Genomic DNA, 6,101 nt, shown 5'->3' on the forward strand with positions numbered 1-6,101 from the left:
GTGCAAACATGGTGAGATGCACCTGAATCAATTATCCAAGTGGAAGTATTATTAACTGTAAATATTGATTCAATCACATTGATCATACCTGCTGTTGAAGACTGGTTCTTCAAGGATGCAAGATAAGCTTTGCAATTCCTCTTCCAGTGCCCATCCTTGTTGCAAAAGAAACAAACACTTTTTGGTTCCTTTTGTTCCTTCTTCTTCTTCTTTTGGACTGCTCCTTTAGGCTGTGCCACTTGTTTCTTCTTCCCTTTGCCCTTGCCTTTGGACTTGGAAGAAGAAGCGACAATGGCCACACTCCCACTCTCTTTCTTGATTTGCTTCTCAGCTGTTACCAGCATATTGAGAAGATCAGAAAGACTATGATCCATTTGTTGCATATTATAGTTCATTATGAACTGAGAAAATGAATCATCTAGGGAGGATAGAAGAAGATCTTGAGCTAGCTCCGCATCAAGTGCAAATCCAAGGTCTTGAATTTGCTCAATAAGGCCTATCATTTTTAGACCATGTTGATGCACAGGAGCACCCCTCACATGCTTTTGTCTTAACAAGCTCATTGACAGCTGTGAATCGCACATTTCTATTTCTCTCACCAAACAATTCAGTGAGATGGAGTAATATAGAACTGGCGCTATCCATATTCTCATGTTGCTTCTGAAGTTGTGAGTTCATGGATGCAAGCATAACACATTTAGCTTGAGTGTCATCATCATTATGCTTTTGATAAGCAACACGTTGCTCATCGGTTGCATCTTGAGTCAAAGGAGTGTGAGGGGGTGCATTTTGTAAGACATAAGCGATTTTATCGAATGTCAATACAATTTTCAAATTGCGGAGCCAGTCATTAAAGTTTGGGCCCTCAAGACGATTTTCATTGAGAATTTTGGTGATAGGATGTCCTGACATATTGCAATCTACATAACATAAAATAAAATAAATGAGATTGATTTTAAAACCAAATGACTCGGGTCTTAAGAATCAAATGGCACCCTCTCACTATTTTAACAAATTCCAAATCCCTCAAGGAATTCGAGAGTATAAATTAAAACTCTTAGTGAGTATGGAAGAATCATTTTCATTAAGCCAACCACATCATAATAGAACTATAGGTCAACTTAATTTCCATGAGAGGATACTCTTATCCAATTACATCAAATGTGAATATCCATACTTTGGCCTCTAAAGTAAGTAAGTCTCACCATAATAGGATATTGATAAATTACTCTAGTTAAGCTATACCCATTATCTCATGTAAGTATAGGGATCAAAAATTAAATCTCATCATAATAGAATATTGACCAAGATTTGTCCCTACCTTACAACATCAAATGTTGAATAACCTCTTTTTAATCCTCCTAGCAAGAAATACCCCCGTTCGGAATGACATTCACATGTAAGAACATCTAATAGGAGATTACAATGTTGGAAGGCCACAAAGAAGCATTCATAATGTCTTCTTCACTTTTCAACTTAATATCACTTTGAGGGAATTTTAAAGTCTCATCTTTAATAATCTCATTAATAACAATCACATTGCATTTGCTTTGATCCTAATGCAATCACATTTTCATTATACTTGATCTATAATAAAATACTCCCACTTAATTGTTTTTCGGAAAAACAATTTGATTTCATCAAAAACATTTTTCAAATGGAATCATGGGAAGTATAAAATTACTTGATCAAGTGCAACGAACATGCAATTATAATAGGTCACATAGGATGATTATGGACTTGTTGTTTGATCCAACATGAGCCAATATGTTGGATCAAGGTCATGTTTGGGTGGTTGATTTTAATTACGCGTAACGATTACGAAAATTAAATAACTAAGCTAAGCTTTTACACTTTGCACTTGAACTTCTTTCAAGGCTAGATGACTTCAAACTTCTTCTTTGAATCATCCTCATGTGCCTCCATCTTTGATTACAAGAGTGGATAAGGGGCATACAAGCTCCCATTTAAATTTAATCAAACTTGAATAAATTAAATAAGCTACTTAGTTACACAACCAAATGAATGAATTAAATTAATTACATAACCCAAATGAATTAACTACTTTAATTACATAACCACATTCATTCAAAATGAATAGTCGGCCAATCTCATGCTCAATTATATTAGGCCATAGTCCATAATCATCCTTTAATTAATCAAAATTAATAAGGTTAATTAAACAAGCATAATTAACTCAATCAAAATAAATTAACCACTAAATTACTTTAATTTAATGCAAGTAAATTAGTTGAGTGATTTAGGGGATGCTGTCTTACATCATGCAACACTAACTTTTGGTGAGTAATTTAGGGGATAGTGTCTTACATCACTTTTGATGAGTGATTTAGGGGATGATGTCTTACATCATGCAACACCAACTTTTGGTGAGTAATTTAGGAGATGATGTCTCTCATCATGCATCACCAACTTTTGGTGAGTGATTTAGGGAGACATGTCTTTTATCTCATAATTTAGGGAGACATGTCTTTTATCTCATTCCAACTTTTGGTGAGTAATTTAGAGAAACTAATAGTAAAGATGACTAACTCTACCAACTATTTGGTGAGGGAAACATGGAAATGATTTTATGTCATCATTAACTATTAGGTAAATTTGAATTCATGAATTTATGGATCAAAAGTGAAAAACAAACACCATGAAAAATTAGCTAGTTCATAACTAGATTAGACATGTTCCAAAGCTGGAAATAAAATTTCAGCTTTGTGTTCTTCCATTGAACACTTGTTTGCTTCATCTTTAAAGCCAAAAATTATGCATACCCTAAAGCATATATAATCTAACATGTTTCTAAGATTAACACTTTAATTAAGAAACATATAGAACCCCTTAATACAATCTTATATGCATCAAAGTTTCATAAAACTTAAACCACTTCTTACATGTAATTTCTAGAAACTTTTATTGCTATTATAAAATCTACCTTACATCACATGCTTCATAACTTTTATGATAAAGCAAATTTTATGATCTAAATTACATATTACTCTAAGCTTAAGAAAATCACATCAACCAACATACTTAGCCATGTTTATAACATACCAAAATTAAGCCAATGGCTCTGATACCAATTGAAGGAATGGATGGATTTCATAACTTTTTAATTAGTGCGGAATAAGTTTAACAATTAAACTACTAACTAAACATAAAATCCATTCCTTTAACCCATGATCTTGGCTTATTGTGATATGTATATAAACAAAGCATGCATAGTAAGGAAGAACAAAGAGGGAGTTTATGTTCTACTCACCCTTGGAGCGTGATTTTAATCCGATCCAAGTGAACCACCAAAGTTCCTCTCCTTGATCTCTCCTTATGTGTGTTTCCTCCACCTTGAAGCACCTTGAATTAAGAACTCTTTCTTGTACTCCTTCTTGTGCTTGTAATCTCCTCCTTGATGTAACAAGTAAAGCCACAAAAATATATGGCCTCTAAGGATCTTCACAAAGTGAATCAAGAGATGAAGAAAGATGAAAGAAAAGAAGAAATTATGCAAGTGTTCTTCTTTCCTTTAATTTCTGAAAAATGGACCAAGAGAGAACTCTCTTTCTCTCTCTCTAATATGAAAATAATAGTGTGGAGACACACTTATTTCTTTGTCCATGCTTTCACTTTTATATAATAGGAAATAACTCCAATTACTAAAAGAAAAATATTGACTTTCATAAAGCCAATATTTTGGCTGGTCCATACATGTTATTGGGCACTAAAAATGTGTCTTGGGCTTTCATTTAAATCTCATTTAGTGAAGCCCAAGTCCACACCAAAAACCCGACAATCGTTTAGGCCCAATAGGTTTGGTTTTACCCGAAAATCCTAATTATGTTCAAATAATAAATCTAATTAATTATTTGCTCATAACCAACTCTTGTTTAATCTTCTTCATATACAATCTCAAGGATCCACTTATATGGTGTGCGATCTCTTAGGTTCTAATTAACAAGGCAGTGAAGTTTATAGAAACCATTCTATTTTGTTTACGAATCAAAAACTCCATTTTTGATTCTCCCTTGTTATTAGGATAATAAATGTTTATTAATCCTCGGGGACTTCACAAGTCATGAGTGACGTCTTGCAACATATCATGACTACCCTAGTTAATGTAGAATGACAAAGAACCTATTCAATTGGAATTACAATACAATACGGTCCTTCTCTAACACGATGTTCTAAATCACATCATCGGGGTATGGAATTGATATGTCAATCCCCTAATGTGATTTTCATTCTTATGTGATTCTTAGAATGTGATTAAAAACTCATTTTTTAAATCTCATTCAATGCTTTGGCCAAAGACTCATTGAATCACATCTTTGAACATACACCTTATTTACTTAAGGATAGAAATTCCTTGTTGTACACGCACATGTCTCCATGACCGAATTGATTATACCAATGAATGCATCTATTATATCCATTAAGGGACACAATATTATTGCATCATCAAGAGATAATCCATTCACTCATATATAAGACAACTATGGTGTCTCAGGTCAAAGGACTAATTTGTATTATTGCAATTTAGAGTTCAAGTTTGACATGTAAGTAAGACTCCATACAAGAACTCTAATGATCGCGTTCAGTGTACTCTTTAAGTTAAGAGCACCCACATACTTGTATTAGTGTCTCTACACAAATGACAAGAGACATATCATCCTCCATATTGAGCATACATAGTATGTGCTAGTCTTTCCGGATTATCAATGTCCAAGTGATAATCCTATGACTAGGAACATTTTAGGATAAGAGTGTGAAAGAGTAAAGGTCTCACACATCTAACTCTTTAGATTACTTTCTCTTTAACTCATATTCCTTGGACCTTGTTCAATCAAATATTAAATATAAGCAATGAACAATAAACTTGTCCTTTTTGATTAATAATAATTACAATAATAATTACATCAAAATGATTGTTTTAGGACACAATTCCTTCAATAACATGAGCTGTCAAAACTTCCACGTGGCAATTTTTTACTGGTGCGTCAGACCATGTGGCAAGCTGAGATGGTTCTCCAGTAGGATAGAAAAATTTCTCCCTGTTTGGATATATGTTGCATGAAATTGATTTGTATCATTACTGCTTGATTCCTCTTTTTGATCAATGTATTCATGCGTTAAAAAATGGCAGTTAATGACACTTACGTTTTTCATCTACAAAACTGATTTCAACTTATATAACATTCGCAGAATATCATGTAGTGTACCTGTAAATAAATAAATACTTTGTTATAATAACAATCATATAATTCATAACATATACTGTTTCAATCAAAATCGAAATTACCTGAACACCCCAAAAACTAAGTATCGATCACAACCCTATACCCAAATCCCTCATCTTCTCCTTGGCTCAAAACGCAGGTCCTCTTCCTCCTCACAGCAAAACCGAACAATACCCCTACAAAATCGAAACCCAATTCAATTTAAAACCAACCACAGCAAAAAAAAACCCCAATCAAAACCATAAACCAAAGACACAAACCAAAAACCAACCCAAAAGGTAGACGGCAGAGCTATCCATGAAGCAGATCTTCTTCCTCCTCACAGCAAAACGGAATCACCACTCTCTTTGGCTCACTTTCGCTATCTCCCTCTCTCTCTGTTTCGACTGTGCTGTCTCTCTCTCTTTCGCTCTCTCTCTCTTTGCGGAAAGTTAAGAAAACACTGAGGTGTCTATCCTTCTTGACCTGTCTGGCTCTTTTGATCCTTCTTGATATCTCTCTCTTCGTGGAGCAAGCAAACAGAGCCACGTGGAAACCAACCAAACCAACCAGAATGCAAAAAGCAATGGCAAACTGTAATTGAGAATAAAAAAAAGGCCAAAAGCGTCAGTTTACTGTTCACTAAAATGAACAAGCCTTATGAACAGGGCTTTCAGCTTTAGATGTATGTATAATAATAATAGGGAAGTGAAATTTGCACTCCCCCTTTTGCATTCTACACTCCCACTTCAATCTTTATATTATTTTATTATGTGAAATTCCACTTTTGGCCCAACAACTGTGCAATGCTTCTCCCTTCTTCACTCTCCAGTTTTGGTCTTCTACCATTACTTCTTTGAAAACGTAACGTTTGTACTT

At 34.2% G+C, this 6,101-nt stretch overlaps 1 long non-coding RNA gene across 8 annotated transcripts in view; it reads right to left on the reverse strand.

Annotated features, from left to right (window-relative positions):
• LOC133736274 (uncharacterized) overlaps window positions 1-5,689 on the reverse strand; it is a 28,233-nt gene extending 22,544 nt beyond the window's left edge. For 7 of the 8 annotated variants that reach the window (XR_009859480.1, XR_009859484.1, XR_009859481.1 and 4 more), the window contains exons 1-2: window positions 5,515-5,689; window positions 5,314-5,419 (exon numbers count right to left, since the gene is read on the reverse strand). This is a non-coding gene — a long non-coding RNA (uncharacterized LOC133736274). Of the gene's footprint in view, window positions 1-5,313; window positions 5,420-5,503 lie in introns of all 8 variants that reach the window. The other variant, XR_009859486.1, reaches the window with a different exon arrangement.
• Between the last annotated feature and the right edge of the window lie 412 nt (window positions 5,690-6,101).

This window comes from Rosa rugosa, chromosome 3, assembly GCF_958449725.1.
Source record: "Rosa rugosa chromosome 3, drRosRugo1.1, whole genome shotgun sequence".
NCBI lineage: Eukaryota > Viridiplantae > Streptophyta > Magnoliopsida > Rosales > Rosaceae > Rosa > Rosa rugosa.